The sequence below is a fragment of the Magnolia sinica genome, chromosome 17 (genome assembly GCF_029962835.1).
Source record: "Magnolia sinica isolate HGM2019 chromosome 17, MsV1, whole genome shotgun sequence".
NCBI classification, from domain to species: Eukaryota; Viridiplantae; Streptophyta; class Magnoliopsida; order Magnoliales; family Magnoliaceae; genus Magnolia; species Magnolia sinica.
This window is the reverse complement of record NC_080589.1, coordinates 34,678,270-34,696,706: the sequence shown is the minus strand read 5'-3', so window position 1 is coordinate 34,696,706 and position 18,437 is coordinate 34,678,270. Positions and strand designations below refer to the sequence as shown.

At 40.6% G+C, this 18,437-nt stretch overlaps 1 non-coding gene and 1 pseudogene across 1 annotated transcript; one reads left to right on the top strand and one right to left on the bottom strand.

Moving 5' to 3' along the window:
• LOC131230478 (uncharacterized) overlaps positions 1-18,437 on the top strand; it is a 59,407-nt pseudogene that overhangs the window by 40,470 nt on the left and 500 nt on the right.
• On the bottom strand, positions 2,584-2,690 carry LOC131232194 (small nucleolar RNA R71). The gene has a single exon (XR_009164812.1). It is a non-coding gene; the product is annotated as a small nucleolar RNA R71 (small nucleolar RNA).

The window sequence follows — 18,437 nt, the reverse complement described above, 5'->3', positions numbered from 1 at the left end:
TCTCGCGCCCCACCATCAGCACAGCGCAAGGAATTGCGGAGACTCTGCGTCCGGAAAACCCGGGTTTTCCGTGCGGTTCTGGCCCACCATAGTTGATCAGAGGCATGATCCAAACCATCCATCGTGTATCTCGTCCAGAGATTTCCCAAGGGACGTCAGCTATTTAGAAAGAATGTGATGGAAGTGGAAGTTTTCCCTTCCGTTTTCTTGGCTGCAAAACGCCCCTACGCACCAGCCTTGCATAAATAGATCTTCCGCAGCCTATTCCTTCTCAGACTCAACCTCTCCACGGCCCTACGCACCTACCTATAAGGGGGAGTGGAACGTGACAAAAGGGCATTGAACTAGGGGAGGAGGAGCTACGGCCTGAAACGTGAGGAAGAAAAGAAGACAGCGAGAGAAAACGTGGGTTGCTGCTGCACGTCAGTTGAGGCACGACTGGAACGTGAGGACGGGGGGAATTGGCAGCGTGTGGAGTTGCTCGTTTTGGAGGATTGAAGGAAGGAAGGAAGAAACGTGAAGCGGGTTTTTTTTCTCTTGTTCTTTTCTTTCCCTTTTTATTTTTATTTTGTTGTTTTAATCAGCCCATTCATGTGTAGCTAATCCTCTTAACTAGGGCTAAGAGGTGAAGCCTGTAGCGAGATGGGAGACACTATTTCCTGCTTTTCATTTAAATTTATGAACTGAACTTGGTTTTGAGTTGATTATTAAAAGAATATTTTCTCAGTCTTTAATAGTCTATTGTGACTGAAATTACAATGGGTTTGCAATGGCTTTGAATATCTCTTTTTCTCTTTTGATGTTTATGACGTCAGGAGGTCCTGTTGTTCACCATCGTCTCCTGGGCATGGTTGGATGATAGTACTCTTCCTAACTTTCATGTACTTTTGATTGGTTGGTAATTAGTTTAATCCTGTTATTTGCCTTGTCTCCTGGGCATGGTTAGATGATGGAATCCATTCTAATTCATATACCTTTCATCTCTTGAAAACCAGATCAAGTAAGTTCAGTTTGAATTCCATAATCCTTGATGCAGGCATAAGATCTCCCTGATCTCTACAAGTGGATCCTCTGAAACCCTAGTTTCCTTCCTCTAAATTCCTTAAAGTTTTAGATAATTATTCCACAATTATTTCCTAAATTCTATTTGGTTTAGATCACATCTTAGTCTAGTTCTAGTTCTACTTGGTTTCAGATAACGTATAGGTATCAGTCCCTGTGGATTCGACCTCGGTCTTACCGAGTTTATTACTACATCACAACCCTATACTTGGGGAGTGAACAAGTTTTTGGCGCCGTTGCCGGGGACTGACGGTTACGATTCTCTGAAATTAATTGGTTTTAGGATTAGTTTAAGATTAGGATTTTACTAACCTTAGTTTTTTATTTATTTTTATTTGAGTTCAAAACTAACTTGTTTCCTGTTTTATAGGATCTTGACATAAGTTTCTCAATTGGTAATTCCTTCCTAATCTCTCTACTTTTTCCTATTTTTAGAATTAGGGTTTAAATTTATAAATTTTCTAATTCTAGTATCCTCCCTTCTGTAGGAAATAGTTTATTTTTAGAAATTAGGTTATTTTTTTCCCTTTTTAGAAATTAACTTTCTAATTTTAACTCTTTTAAAATCTAATTTGTTTCCTAATTTATTTTTAGAATTTTTGTTTAGAAACTAACCTTCCTATTTTGTAGGCCTTTAAGATAGAAATTTCTAATTCGGTAAGCTCCTTCCCTACTTTCTATTTTTCAGTTCTCTTTTAATAATTTACTTTCTAGTTTAGATCTTTCATAATTTATTTTAGAGATTTCCACTCTCTTTTAAGAATACCTTCTTTTAGAAATTAATTCACTGTTATTTTTCTTTTAAAGGATTATTCTTCTCTTTTTAGAATCTAACTTATTTTTGTTTTATTTTGCAGGTTTTTAACTTAGGACTCCAATTTGGTAATTTCTTTCCAACTCTCTCTTTCTTTCTAGATTTTCTTTTCCTTTCTTAGGATTAGGTTTTTAATCGAGGGTCGAGTGTTTTCATGCCCAAGTGGGCCCGTGACGACACTCGACGTCTCTTGATCGAAGGAGGATTGGTTGAGGGGTTGACTATCCATCGCAGACTAGACACCGCTCGAAATCCCCGGAGTTAATTAGTTATGGCTGAAGACCAACCTCCTCTACTTCCACCCAAGGTGGAGGATACCCAGATGAGAATGAGGTGCAACAGCACCCCCGCCTCGTACTTTACGAGATTTTCTACAACCGGCGGGAGTGAGTACCCCCTCATGCATGATTTTTCCTGAAAACACAGGACAAATGGACATCAAACCAGGAGTTATCTAACTCCTTCCCAAATTCCATGGACTTGAATCTGAAAGTCCATATTTACATTTGAAAGAGTTCGATGAGATAATAGCTACATTATGTTTTCCTAATGTATCTGAGGATACAATTAGGGTGAAACTCTTTCCTTTTTCCTTAAAAGAGAAAGCTAAGACGTGGTTACATTCACTGCGTCCTAGATCCATTGGCACATGGAACGATATGCAGAGGAAATTCATAAAAAAATTCTTCCCACATCATAAAACGATTACCCTCAGAAAAGCAATCATGAACTTTGCCCAAAAGGAAGATGAAACATTCTTCCAATGTTGGGAAAGGTTCAAAGATTTGGTCAGTTCATGCCCACAACACGGATTTGAAACGTGGCGCATTACAAATTTTTTCTATGATGGATTGACATCTTCCATGCGCCAAATGGTCGAGACAATGTGTAATGGAGAGTTCATCAACAAAGATGTTGACGAGGTATGGGATTACCTCGATAGTCTCGCTGAAAAAACACAATCATGGGACTATTACCCAATGGCGAACACCACGTCTAGGCCGACTCAATTAAAGGAGAAAGGTGGATTATATCTCTTGAAAGAAGAGGATGATCTCAAGTGTAAAGTGACTACGCTCATAAGGAAAGTTGAGGCCATGGAAGGAAAGAAGGATAAGGTCAATGAAATTGTTTGCGGCATCTGTGATTGCAACATTCATACATCTGAAAATTGTACTACAATACCCTCGTTTCGAGGAGTGTTGAATGAACAAGCCAATGCCGTAAATAACTATCAAAGACCTTTTACTGGACCTAACTCCAATACATACAATCCTGGCTGAAAAAATCATCCAAACTTTAGTTAGAGGAATGGACAAATGGCTACCCCTCCAGGTTTCTTCAATCAAAATCCAAATCAAGTGAAACCTCAAGAGGAACCGGTTCAAAATCCTATACAAGAGCTGGCTTAGGCAATGCGGGGAATTACAGATTTTATGCAAAAGATATATTCTCGTATGACGGTTATAGAAAAGGGGATGCTTCCCGCACAACCTCTCCCCAATCCTAAACCGCAGTACGAGAATAATGATCCCAGCTCTTCAAATCAGATGGGGCATGCTAAATCCATCACCACTCTTAGGAGTGGGAAGATCATTGATAAAACTCTTCCCGGTTAGGCCCGAAAAGCCTCAAGAACCAAAAGAGGACAACAATGATGGATCCAGTGATGCCCCACAAAAAGTAGAACCGGAACTTCTAGAGAAGCCAGTTGCTCCATTCCCCCAACGGTTAGTTTCACCAAAACCTCTCTCTAACTCTCAGGATATCCTAGAGGTGTTGAAGCAGGTGAAAGTCAACATTCCTCTACTTGATGTCGTTAAATAGATGCCTTCATATGCCAAATTCCTGAAAGACTTATGCACGACCAAAAGACGAAAAATTATTCAAAAGAAAATCTTCTTGACTGAGAAAGTGAGTGCCATCCTGAAGCAAGACGTGCCGCAGAAATTCAAGGATCCCGGTAGCCCAACCATATCATGTGTAATCGGGAACCATCGAATTGATCACGCACTTCTTGACTTAGGAGCGAGCGTCAATTTGATTCCCTACTCGGTATACAAACAGTTAGGTTTAGGTGAATTAAAACCCACCCTAACCACACTACAACTTGTTGATCACTCTGTTCGTGTACCAAGAGGGATAATTGAGGATGTGTTAGTCCAGGTCGATAGATTTTACTACCCTGCAGACTTTATCATCCTGGACACCGAACCCATCAATAACATGAGCACTCAGATTCCCGTCATTCTTGATCGCCCATTCCTTGCCACGTCAAATGCAATTATCAATTGCAGGAATGGTGTCATGACTATGTCTTTTGGAAATTTGACATTAGAGTCAAACATTTTTTTCAATAACGGCAGCAACTCCGAGGATGATGACGATTTCCACGACATTAACATGATTGACTCTTTCATGGAAGATACGACACCGCTGACCTTATCCTCCGACCATCTGGAGACGTGCCTGGCCCACTCCCATGATTTTGATGATGACATGATTAGGGAGACGTGTGCCTTGCTTGATACTGCACCGGTACTTGAAGTTAACCGGTGGAGGCCATAATTTGAAGAATTACCACAAACCGATGTAATGCCTCTTCCGTCTAACCTCAAGCTGCCGAAGCTTGACCTAAAACCTTTGCCCTCTGATTTGAAATATGCCTATTTAGGTCAAGATGAGACATACCCGGTGGTGATCTCTGCCCACCTGGAGAAAGAACAGGAGAGTATGCTTATATCTACTCTCATTGAGCATAAAGGAGCCCTGGGATGGACGATAGCGGACCTCAAGGGAATCGATCCCTCGATTTGTACTCACCGCATATATCTTGAGGATAATGCAAAAACCGCTCGGCAACCACAACGTAGACTAAATCCAAACATGAAGGAAGTGGTTAAAGCCGAGGTTCTTAAACTATTGGACGTGGGTATTATATACCCTATATCCGATAGTCAATGGGTGATTCCAACTCAAGTGGTCCCTAAGAAGTCCGGAATCACCATCGTAGCCAATGCTAATAATGAACTCGTGCCAACTAGAGTCACTACTGGTTGGAGAATGTGCATTGACTACAGAAAATTGAATACCGTCACGAGGAAAGACCACTTTCCTTTACCATTCATTGATCAGATCCTGGAAAGGTTAGCTGGTCATTCCTATTACAGTTTTCTTGACGGGTATTCGGGCTACAACCAGATAGAGATAGCCCCTGAAGACTAGGAAAAGACCACATTTACATGTCCCTACGGCACCTTTGCCTATCGAAGGATGTCATTCGGACTATGTAATGCCCCTGCCACCTTTCAACGATGTATGCTTAGTATCTTTTCTGATATGGTAGGGCAATATCTAGAGGTCTTCATGGACGACTTCTCTGTTTATGGTCCATCTTTCAGCAAGTGCTTGGAAAGTCTTAAATGTGTGCTGAAAAGATGTGAAGAAAAGAACTTGGTACTTAATTGGGAGAAGTGCCATTTCATGGTTCAGAAGGGAATTGTCCTTGGGCATATCATCTCGTCCAAAGGAATCGAGGTAGATAAGGCAAAAATCGATCTTATCTCTAACCTACCTCCACCCAAGAACATCAGAGACGTGCGATCCTTCTTAGGACACGCAGGATTTTACAGGCGATTCATAAAGGACTTTAGTCTTCTCTCTCGTCCTTTATGTAATCTTCTTCAAAAGGATGCTCCATACGAGTGGACTGAGCAGTGCCAGGAAGCTTTCACCAAGCTTAAGGGCACGTTAACCACTGCACCTATCATGCAGCCACCCGACTGGAGCCTTCCTTTTGAGCTTATGTGCGACGCTTCTGATTATGCTCTTGGAGCGGTCCTAGGCCAGAGAAAAGATAAACGGCCCTACGTCATTCATTACGCAAGTAGAACTTTAAATTCTGCCCAGGTGAACTACTCGACTACGGAAAAGGAACTCTTAGCTGTAGTGTTCGCCTTGGACAAATTTAGGTCCTACTTGATCGGATCCAAGATCATTATCTACACAGATCATGCGGCACTTAAGTATCTTCTTTCTAAGAATGATTCTAAGCCCCGTTTGATACGATGGATCCTTCTACTCCAAGAATTTGATTTGAAAATTAAAGATAAAAAGGGAGTAGAGAACGTAGTGGCCGATCACCTTTCTCGCCTTAATACATCTGATTCCCTTGAGGCGACTCATATCAACGACATGTTCCCTGATGAACAACTGTTCCGAGTCTCCCATTCACCTTGGTTCGCTGATATTGCTAATTATCTTGCTACAGGTGCCATACCGACACAATGGACTGCACAAGATAAGAAGAAATTCTTAACCGAGGTGTGTAACTTTTTCTGGGATAACCCTTATTTATTTAAATATTGCCCAGACCAAATCCTAAGGAGATGTGTACCAGACGATGAGCATCAGAGCATCATCTCCTTCTGTCACTCACAGGCCTGTGGTGGTCACTTTTCTGCTAAAAAGACCACGGCCAAGATTCTGCAGTGTGGCTTTTACTGGCCCACTATGTTTAGGGACACTCATGAGTTTTGCAAAGCTTGTGAGCGTTGTCAGAAATTGGGAGCATTGTCCCGTCGAAATATGATGCCTTTGAATCCCATCCTTATCATTGAAGCATTTGATTGCTGGGGCATCGATTTCATGGGACCATTCCCCCAATCGTTTGGAAATCTGTATATTTTGCTCGCCGTGGATTATGTCACTAAATGGGTCGAAGCGATTCCGTGTCGAACTAATGACCATCGCACGGTCATTAAATTCCTAAAAGAAAACATCCTTTCTCTATTCGGAACGCCTCGAGCCATCATTAGTGATGGGGGCTCACACTTTTGTAATAAACCATTTGAGAGCTTAATAAAAAAATACGGTATCTCTCATAGGGTGAGCACCCCATACCATCCACAGACAAATGGACAAGCTGAGATTTTCAATAGGGAGATTAAACACATTTTGGAGAAAACGGTTAACCCAGATCGTAAGGATTGGTCAATCCGATTGACCGATGCCTTATGGGCATATCGTACTGCCTTTAAAACCCCTATTGGAATGTCCCCCTTTAGACTTGTCTATGGGAAAGCTTGTCACTTGCCTGTGAAGCTGGAACATAAAGCGTACTGGGCAATCAAAAATCTTAATTTCAATCTGGACAACGTTGGCTCGCTACGCAAACTTCAATTGAATGAACTTGAGGAAATCCGGAATGATGCGTACGATAATTCGAGAATTTACAAGGACAAGATGAAAGCATTCCATGACCAACACATTTTACGTAAATCATTCACGCCTGGTCAGAAGGTCCTTTTGTACAATTCTCGATTACATCTCTTTTCAGGTAAGCTTCGATCTCGTTGGACCGACCCTTACATTGTTGTTACTGTTTTTCCTCATGGGGCCGTTGAGATAAGAGATCCCGATAATGGCAAGGAGTTTAAAGTCAATGGACATCGATTGAAACCATTTGTCGAGAAATTTGATTCAGAGGACATGTCCATGCCTCGATCGATCCTGTTTACTAGGATTGATCTCCTAGTCGATGGAGGTATAGGTAGGTTTATCGCTTTCATAGGACTAGGGTAGTTGCTTTACTTGTCGGCTAAAGATGGTAAACTTAGCGCTCCTGGGAGGCAACCAAGCTCTTCACATCATTTCATACTTATCATTAGTTATTTCAATGTTTGTGGGTAACATTACTGCAAACCCTCACGAGACTACAACTCGTCCACTAAGGGAAACCTAGGGGTTTAAAGGCTTGTTGCATACGCTAAATGCAATCGAGAGCACCTACGAAAGTGGTATAGGTAGGATTGTATTTTTGTTATTTTATTTTACTTCTGTTGGTTTCTCTCTTGTGCTGACCGCTCTTACGTAGAAATCTTTGAAAAGCCTCTTGATTCTTTCATCCAGGTATTATCTTTCCATCACTTCTCATTTACTTTTTGTCCCATGTGCATCGCATGCTTATTTCTTTTACATTGAGGACAATGTAGACTTTAGGTTGGGGTGGGAGATTAGGTCACCTAATCAGCATTTTCTTGGTCTTGTACAAAAGTTGTGAAAATTTTAAAAATTTTCTGACATTTTGTTGAATTTGAAGTGATTTTGATAACCATCTTGGATTTAAAATTACAAGATAAGTGAAGTTGGTAATTTATGACTCTTAGATTCAGTTATCTATTATATTAGATTTCACAGTTAAGTTTGAAGTATTAATCTATAATTGGAAGTTTTAAACATTGATTGAGTTATGAGTTCACATGTCACATCTCGCTTTCACATTAAGATTTCAGTTTGATATTAAAGGGTTAACTTGGTAATCACTAAGCATGTAAGGAACCAGCTTGGAAAATTTGCCCGTCATGAAAAAAAAAAAAACAGGAGAGAGAGATACCTTTGGAAAAGGTTAGGCGAATAATTTTCACCATAGGTTTGCTCCCTATAGGTGCGGATTCAATTCTCCTCTCCCTCGATAAAAGAAAAAAAAAAAAAAAAAAAGAGAACTGAAAGGCAAATTCTAGTTTAAGTTTTGAGTGTCCTAAATACTATTTTGATTATCAATGTTATCATAAAAATTATCCATTGGATTTCTTAATGATGATAAGCCGAGATTTTATTATACACTCATGATACTCATTGTTTAGAATTATTCTAATTAATGCATAAATACTTTAAAGTTGATTATGAAATTTATTGTGCACTTGATTCCAGGAGGAAGTAATATCCAACATTCATGCATCTTAGAATTTTCGAATCTAGACTATTTTTTAAAAAATAAAAAACTCGCTTGAGTTCATAAAAATTGTCCTGTATTTCTCAACTTATTTTTCGCATACTTTGCTCGGGACTAGCAAAATGCTGGTTGGGGGTTGTGTTGAGGGTCAAATATTGCATATCAGACCCAGTTATTGCATGAATCTACAAGCATGATACCGTTTAATGGCTGATTTAATCGTGTTTGTAATGCAGGGTGTATTTACGAGCATGGACTGAAAAAGGATGCTTAAAGCATGGATTTAACGCTCTGATGACATTAAAGCATGGGATGGACTCCACGGGACCAAGATCAATGAAATTACACGCCAGGGATCCGCGGAAATCGAGAAACTAAAGCTCAAGTGGCCTGAAAGTCAGCCAGAATGCAAGATCACAGGGTTCCCACCATCTGATCGGCTCCGAATTTCATATGTTGCCTGAGGACCACAAATTAACCGTACACGTCAAATTTCAACCTTCAGATCCCTTCAGAAGTGGCTCAACAGACAGATCAGCCCCTAAAATCTTGATTTGGGGCCCGCCTGATATCTGGATATACTCCAATTTTGGTCTCAACGCCTTAAACCACGTGTCAAAGCGGATGGACGGAACGGATTTCTCAGATTCATCACGAGTGGACCCCATTGAATTGCCAGAGCACGGTGCGTAAGTGCACGCGACGTACAGCGAATCAAACCGATCGGGTCAGCGGCGCTGACCCGATCCTTCTCGCATGCGGAGAACAGCGAACGGACGCTGCTCGTCCGTTTTTGTGTAGTGGGCCCCATCCATCGCAGGTTTCGACAATCAGAACCGTCCATATGCTCTGCGAGGTGACCAAAACCGTCGCCTAGCTTTCTTTTTTTGTCTCATGCACACACACACAGGTACAGTGCATGTAAACGCAGGATAGACGGTGCAACGAAGAAATTCGTGGGCCACACCAAGTTTGATCCGAAACCAGCCATTCCCACCTGGTTTTTCATTCTTCATTCAATGGACGGCTTGGATTTCTCAGAAAAATAGTGAAGTGGGCTCCACCATTGTCACAGCACCAAAGGACGCTACTCTGTTTTCGCGTCCGGAAAACCCGGGTTTTCCGTGCGGTTCTGGCCCACCATAGTTGATCAGAGGCATGATCCAAACCATTCATCGTGTATCTCGTCCAGAGATTTCCCAAGGGACGTCAGCTATTTGGAAATAATGTGATGGAAGTGGAAGTTTTTCCTTCCGTTTTCTTGGCTGCAAAACGCCCCTACGCACCAGCCTTGCCTAAATAGATCTTCCGCAGCCTATTCCTTCTCAGACTCAACCTCTCCATGGCCCTACGCACCTGCCTATAAGGGGGAGTGGAACGTGACAAAAGGGCATTGAACTAGGGGAGGAGAAGGAGCTACGGCCTGAAACGTGAGGAAGAAAAGAAGACAGCGAGAGAAAACGTGGGTTGCTGCTGCACGTCAGTTGAGGCACGGCTGGAACGTGAGGACGGGGGGAATGGGCAGCGTGTGGAGTTGCTCGTTTTGGAGGATTGAAGGAAGAAAGGAAGAAACGTGAAGCGGATTTTTTTGCTCTCTTTCCTTCTTGTTCTTTTCTTTCCCTTTTTATTTTTATTTTGCTGTTTTAATCAGCCCATTCATGTGTAGCTAATCCTCTTAGCTAGGGCTAAGAGGTGAAGCCTGTAGCGAGATGGGAGACACTATTTCCTGCTTTTCATTTAAATTTATGAACTGAACTTGGTTTTGAGTTGATTATTAAAAGAATATTTTCTCAGTCTTTAATGGTCTATTGTGACTGAAATTACAATGGGTTTGCAATGACTTTGAATATCTCTTTTTCTCTTTTGATGTTTATGACGTCAGGAGGTCCTGTTGTTCACCATCGTCTCCTGGGCATGGTTGGATGATAGTACTCTTCCTAACTTTCATATACTTTTGATTGGTTGGTAATTAGTTTAATCCTGTTGTTTGCTTTGTCTCCTGGGCATGGTTGGATGATGGAATCCATTCTAATTCATATACCTTTCATCTCTTGAAAACTAGATCAAGAAAGTTCAGTTTGAATTCCATAATCCGTGATGCATGCATAAGATCTCCCTGATCTCTACAAGTGGATCCTCTGAATCCCTAGTTTCTTCCTCTTAATTCCTTAAAGTTTTAGATAATTATTCCACAATTAGTCCTTAAATTCTATTTGATTTAGATCGCATCTTAGTCTAGTTCTAGTTCTGCTTGGTTTCAGATAACGTACAGGTTTTAGTCCCTGTGGATTCGACCTCGGTCTTACCGAGTTTATTACTACATCACAACCCTATACTTGGGGAGTGAACAATCATGCTATGGTACACAATTTTTTCGGGGTGTGGATTTGTTCTCCGCCTTTTTATTAGTCATTGGCAAAGGATACCAGAACAATTGATATTGACTGAAGTTTAGATAATATGGGAGAACCATGAAATCAGGGAGCATAAGCATAGAAGATAGATGAACAAGATCATCATATTTCAGAAAACATATATGCTTATCAGGACAAGAAGAGCAGTGAATAGCAAAAATATGAAAATGAAGAGCAAGCATCACACGCATAAATGATAGAACCCAGAAAAAACCAAGGAGAATAGGGAATTGCAAAATATGGCAGTAAGAAGATATGTGATAGCCATAACCAAAAGAATATATATGTATACTGCCCAAGATTGGCAGTAGTATAACATTCATCCCAAAACCAAACAACATATCAAGCCCATCCATGGGCACTCCAAAAAGAAAGTATAGTCCTTAAAAAAACTTGTCATACTATGCAGGTTAGTAATTCATCACACACATGCACATATGAGCAAAGGGCATTAAAAAAGATGTTAATGCTCTTGGCGTTCCAGGGAGACTCCAGGTATGTGATGAAGGGAAGGACGTATTGTAGACAACGAACGCCTTTATTGCATTGGTAAGGAATCCACAAAATTTTTTGTAGCATGCTGCAGAATCATCAGCATGTGTTTAATCTCTGAAAGACAGGCTTCACATTCATCGAGCCATTTCATCATGTGAGATTGTCCATCCAAAAGGTGTTGAACAATTTCTCATTTTGTGACAGCCTGAATGATATTAACAGAGTAGAGGTTGTGCTCAGAATTTCCCTTACCTGAGATTAGATCGGTTTTTCCCTCACGAAACACGTTGTCAATGATATTCAGATTGCAGATTTCTTCATGGTTAAACCAGGCACATGGGTGCGGAAGATCATTAGTAGGAGGCAGCCTAAATTGTCATGACAGCTTAGACACAAGACATGGGAATGGAAGTGTAGTGATGGATTCGTCTGAAGACACCCAAATTAATTGTTGTAGAATAAGAGTGGGTAGGCACACGTGAATACCTAGATGAACATCATATAGAATGTCATGCCCCAAACTTAGAAACCGGGCTCACAAAATTCCTGATCGCCGAATCCGGTGCCGACAGCCTCCGTAGTATCCCATTCTCGGATCCCAACGTCCATACGCTAGATTCCGATCCTGGGATCCTACAAGGAGGATTTTTTTTCCAATGTACATTTACTTGTAATGAGCATAACCACAAGTTTACCCAAATCACAAAGGCAAAATCATCATCATATATCCACTAATATAAACATTTGAATACAATGCTGAAGGAAAAAATACATATGCCAAAATCAAAGCTCCAGAAGTCAGCTACATGCTCCAAGCTCCACGCTATTGTAACCTAACATCACCTGCACGCATCTATCATGCATAAGCTTATAAAAAGCTTAGAGGGTGGTGTAAGTGTGTGCACAAGGTAAGTGTCAAGTATTCAATATAATACCATAATCATACAATATCAAAAATACTGGTAAGCCTATCAGTCGAACAATATCAGAGTACGCAATACAGATCAGCTATGCAAATGAAGAGTCATAAAGAACCAAATATCAGATGCCGTGGATGCAATGCAATATACAATTCCTGATGAGTTTACGAATACCATTAGTTGTATCTAAACTATATAAATGTGGAAACACAGTAACCCAAAATGCCATATGCAGCGAATGTAATGCAATATATGATGCAAATGGAATGACTATGTTGGTGTGTGAAGTCAGGATGATAGTACGTAGTATCGCAGGTTATGGGGCCCATCACAAGGGACTTCTATCCAAACCAGTCACATACCTAAATTTGGATAGTTAGACTCAATGTGGTAAACTCCTGATCTCAGGTTAGTCGCGCGTCCCAACCAAAATCTTGGCCATTACGAAGGTACACGTAACAAATAGTTGCACACCACCAGCCCGAGTGGATAGTGAATGAATGAATGAATGAATATGCAACTCCTGCTCCACAAATCAATATTGTACATCTCTATGATCATCACCGGGGTCTAGTACACTCCAAACTGGCTATTGCCCCAGTCGGCTGCGTAGTCCAGCGAGTGGAAAAGACCTCACTACTCGCCTGCCAGTAGTATACTAATGCCTACCCGACTCGTCGATAGCGGACCCATTTGGGAGCTGGTTAAACTCAACCTAGCTTATAACCCCCTCACTTGGGCAGATAAGGCCACACCCCCTCCCAACTGAGCACAACACAGTGGGAGATGTGGCCTACTAGTATTCGGTACTCATACGCTCATGTATCCACTCAGTTTAGACGTTGGGGCGTCTCCTGGCCACGGAGGTTTAAGGACTTTCACCCACGGACATCCAAAGTGCCCAGATGCTCGAATCAAACATTTTCGGTGTCCCATCTAGCCATCAACGACATGCCTGTGGAGGCTACGACACTGATGTCGTTAGGACGTATAGTATTCATAACACACAATGCAAGATGCATAAGTTATGCAGTTCAATCATGCATCAATCCTGTGCATATCGTGCGCTCATGTGGAATAACTCCACCTATCAGGGAGTCTCATAAACCATCTATGTTATGACATATACAAGGGTCAATCACATCTCACAATAAACATGTAGATGATGCATATGGGCATGTATTATGATGCTATGCTATCACATACTCATAATCGGTATCAATAACTGGCATCAACAATCGGCCTCAACAATGTGGACATTTAACCAACATTGTCTCCAAGGAATGGCCCACATAAAGCCTAACATATAGTGGACCCATGGCCTCACACAAGGACTTAATATACAATACCATGGGCCTCACTCAAGAGCTTAATACACATCACGATGGGCCTCTCACATGGGCCTAATATACATCACAATGGACTCCATCGCCTGGCCCTCAAATGCATCATAATGGGCCTCATCACATAGACCTCATATTCATCACATTGGGCATTAAACACAGGCTGCATATACATCACATATGTTTCGACAATTAGCCTTGGCAATCGAAATCGGCCTTGACAATCGAAATCGGCCTCAACAATCAGAATCGACACTCGGAATCGGCCTCGACAATCGGAATCGGCCTATACAATCGGCCTTGATAAATAAGAATCGGCCTCGACAATTGGAATCGGCCTATACAATCGACCTATGCAATCGGAGTCAGCCTCGATAATAGAAATCGGCCTATATAATCGGCCTCAACAAATCGAAATCATCCTCGACAATCGGAATCATTCTATACAATCGGCCTTGACAAATCGAAATTGGCCTCGATACTCGACCTCGACAATCAAAATCGGCCTATACAATCAGCCTCGACAAATAAGAATCAGCCTTGATAATCAAAATTGGCCTATACAATCTGCCTCGACAATCGGATTCAGCCTCGACAATCGAAATCAGCCTATACAATCACCTCAACAAATCAGAATCAGCCTCGATACTCGGCCTCGACAATTGGAATCAGCCTATACAATCGGCCTCGATACTCGACCTTGACAATCAGAATCGGAATCGGCCTATATAATTAGCCTCAACAAATAAGAATCGACCTCGATAATTGTAATCGACTTATACAATCGGCCTCGTCAAATCGGAGTCAGCCTCGATACTTGGCCTCGACAATCGGAATCGGCCTATATAATCGGCCTCGACAAATCAGAATCGGCCTCGACAATCGGAATCGGTCTATACAATTGGCCTCGATAAATCAAATCGGCCTCGACAATCGGAATCAGCCTATACAATAGACCTCGACAAATAAGAATCGGCTTCGATACTCAGCCTCGACAATCGGAATCGGTCTCGATGATCAGCTTAACTAAAAAGGACCTAAGGGAAGGTGACAATGTGGATGTTTAAGCATCACTGCCCATCATTGTGGACATTCAACCAACATTACTCCCAATGAGTGGCCCACATAGAGCCAAACATCACATGGGCCTGATTTAAAGGCCATAAATACATCATGATGGGCCTTACACAAGGGCCTTATATACATCGTTTCGAGGTGGGCCCTGTACATTCCAAAATGGGCTCCATACACATCATCTGGGCCTCACGTGGCAGCCAAAACGGATGGACGGTGTGGTTGTGAAGTACATCAAAGTGAGTCCCACCGTCAAATGGACGGTGAAAATAAAACGCATACATCATGGTGGGCCACACCTGTCCAGCAAACGGAATGGACAGCGTGGTTGAAAATACATAACATCAAGGTGTACTCCACGGCAGTCGGGCAATGTGAAATACATTACATAATAACATGGGTCTCACCCACCCACACATGTCACACGTATGGGGTGGGCCCACTCCATCAAATAGATGGACGGTGGGAGGTATTCCAGTCAATCCACATCCATATAGGTGGGCCCCACGTGTGGCCCACCCCATATAATATAATACATATTATTATATATCCATATAAATATATATCTAAAAAAAACAACATCCAGCAGACTGGACTGGAGGGTGTGGTTGTACAATATATGCATCCAAAGTGGGTCCCACATCCTCCCATTGGACGGTGTGGATAAAACATCATGGTGGGCCCCACGTCCGTGATCTGGACATTGTGTATGAAAGCCAACAACCTCAGGTGGTCAACACCGTCCGAGGTGTAGCAAAAACACATACATGATGGTGGATTCCACCGTCCTACTTAGACAATACAGATACAACATATACATGGTTCCCACATCCTTAGATGGACGGTGTGGATCAAAGTCCACACGTCAGCGGGTCGCACCGTCCCAGATGGACGGTGTTGATCAAAACACTGACATTGTGATGGGGATGTACGATGTAAGATATAAAACAAATACATCACAGGTGGGTACTACCACTGTCCCTGATGGACGGCTGGATACACCACGTGTTACATGCAATAAAGGTGGGTCCCACGTGGGCTCACCAGATATAATATATATTATTATTTAATATTATACACACACACACACACTCCAGCGTCTAGCGTAATGGACGGCCTGGACATGGGTATCATCAAGGTGGGGTCCACGTGCTGGATACAGCACATCACCAAGGTGGCCCCACGTGGTGGATACAATACATACATCAGGCGTGCCTCATGTGGTGGCCTAACTGTAATAACCCAAATAAATCTTGACTCTCCAATTTTAACCATTGATCGACGTACCCAATTAGTCCGATATGATCGTTGATCTACAAGATCAATTATTGGTTCACTCTCAACCATTGATTTGGACATATCCATTCCAACTATTTATTAACTAATAAATCTAACCATACATTTATCCATCCATCCATCTATCCATACATCCATCCGTCCATCTATTAATCCATCCATCAATCTACTTCATCACAACCATAGCTTAATACTAGACACCGTGTATAACAATTTCATTCATGCACATACATGTGGCACACATGAGATACATGGTGCACATGCACACTACATTTCCCACCATGAACACCTATTTCATACACACCTTTTATACGTGTGGCACACATGCACCACATACATCACATGCACCTGATGTCCATACACGTGACACACATAGCACATGTGAAACGTACAACATGTGGTGCGTGTAAACCAGAGAACATGCAGAACATGTTTTAAACAAACCAATAAAGAAGAAGAAAGAGAAACAGTAAGAGACTAGTAAGAGCCACTCTCTTACACATGTTAAATATGGGAATGAAGAGGGTATAAAAGAGAGGTATGAGAGATAGAAAAGAAATTGTAATGTGAGGGTGGAGTGTGGTGTGACGTAAGAAAAGTGAGGAGAGAGAGAAGAGAGAGAGAGAGAGAGAGAGAGAGAGAGAGAGAGAGAGAAGGAAAGCTGCTATTCATTTACGTTGAAAAGAGGGAGATAAAGAAGAGAGAGAAAAAGGAAGAAAGAAAAGAGGAGAGAGAAAAAGGAAGAGAGAGGAAGAAAAGAAAAGAAAAAGAAAAAGAAAAGAAAATACTTTTTTAAGAAAAAGTGAGTTTTTCTCTCACTCGATATTTATGTAAACTCTATATAATTTAATTCAATTCATTTTATTTGTTAATTCAATTGTACTTATAATACAAAATTACCATCTTGGATGTACTTTTTAATTTGACGTAATTACTTACCCTGCTTCTTAAAATGTTGTTTAAATTATTATTTTTGTTGTCATTGCTTTAATATGATTTCATTGAAGTTTTATAGTCTTATTGTTAATCTTATCTTTAAAAAAATTCATTTATTTGCATTTAGATTTTGTTTTGTTAAAAGTTATTGCAAAATCTTAAGTTTATATATATTTTTTATATAGATCTTAAATTGTATAAATCATGTTGCATGCTTGTCTTTTTAATTAAGATTTAATAAATCACATTACATGTTTATTTTTTACTTTGTATTTTAACCATGATCTAATAGATTACATTAAATGTTTATTTTATTTTTTATGTAAAATTTTAATTATCTACATACAATTTACATTGATTGAAAATTTTGTTTTTAGTTTATTAAATCATGTACATCTAGTATTGACTGAAGAATAGTAGTCATTGAAGATATTTAGAAATATTTGATTTATGTAATATTAAAATCATGCATCATTAAAATAGTTATGAAACACCAGAAAATAGGTGAGATGATCAAGTCCTCTGGGTTGAAAATCCCCAAAGCGTAAATAGGTAGGGCAATCAAAGCCCTTGGGTTGAAAGTCCCAGAAACCCAACTGGTACCTTTTGGAACATCTACTGTACCCTTTGAGTGGGTGAGCATGTCAGGATTGCAAAAGGTTCCCACTGCCAGGTTCGGTAGGGTAGTAGTTTGACCAGCTAACGTACAAATGGGTCCCTCACCAAGTGCCCCTTGGATGGGTAAGCATATCATGCAAGAGGTTCCCATTGCCAGGCTAGGTGTTGTATTAGCGCGGGTGTTGGCCAATCAGTGTAAACTGGCTCTAGTGTTAAAAAGAATAAACCGCACATGTTATTATGGAGTATAACATATGTTGATTTCATTCATTCATTTTTCTTTGAATTTACATTGAAGCATTTTGTTTATTAAATTTCCTCATTTGTTGTTTTTGCCCAAATATGTATTATATTTTTATACAGTTTTATTTGTATCACATGAGATTATTTTGAAACCTGAGTTGAGATTATTCACTAGGCTTCACAGCATACCCTGTTGGGATTTTAAAATTTCAGAATCGGGATCACATGGAGGAGCTTAAAGAGATTTTCTTTTATTTATTTTTGTTTCTTTACCATTTTCTAAATAAGTGTAATGAACATTTAGTATGACAACATTACGATGACATGTGTTTGATGATAATCTTGAATAGTCGGAACATGGACATTTTTCTTTAAATAAATGTTTAATTATTAAATTTTTGGATTGTTATATTTTATGAATGAAGTTATTTTGTCAATATATGAATATGAAATGTAAACATACAAAACATAAGTCATGCCTGCGGGTAC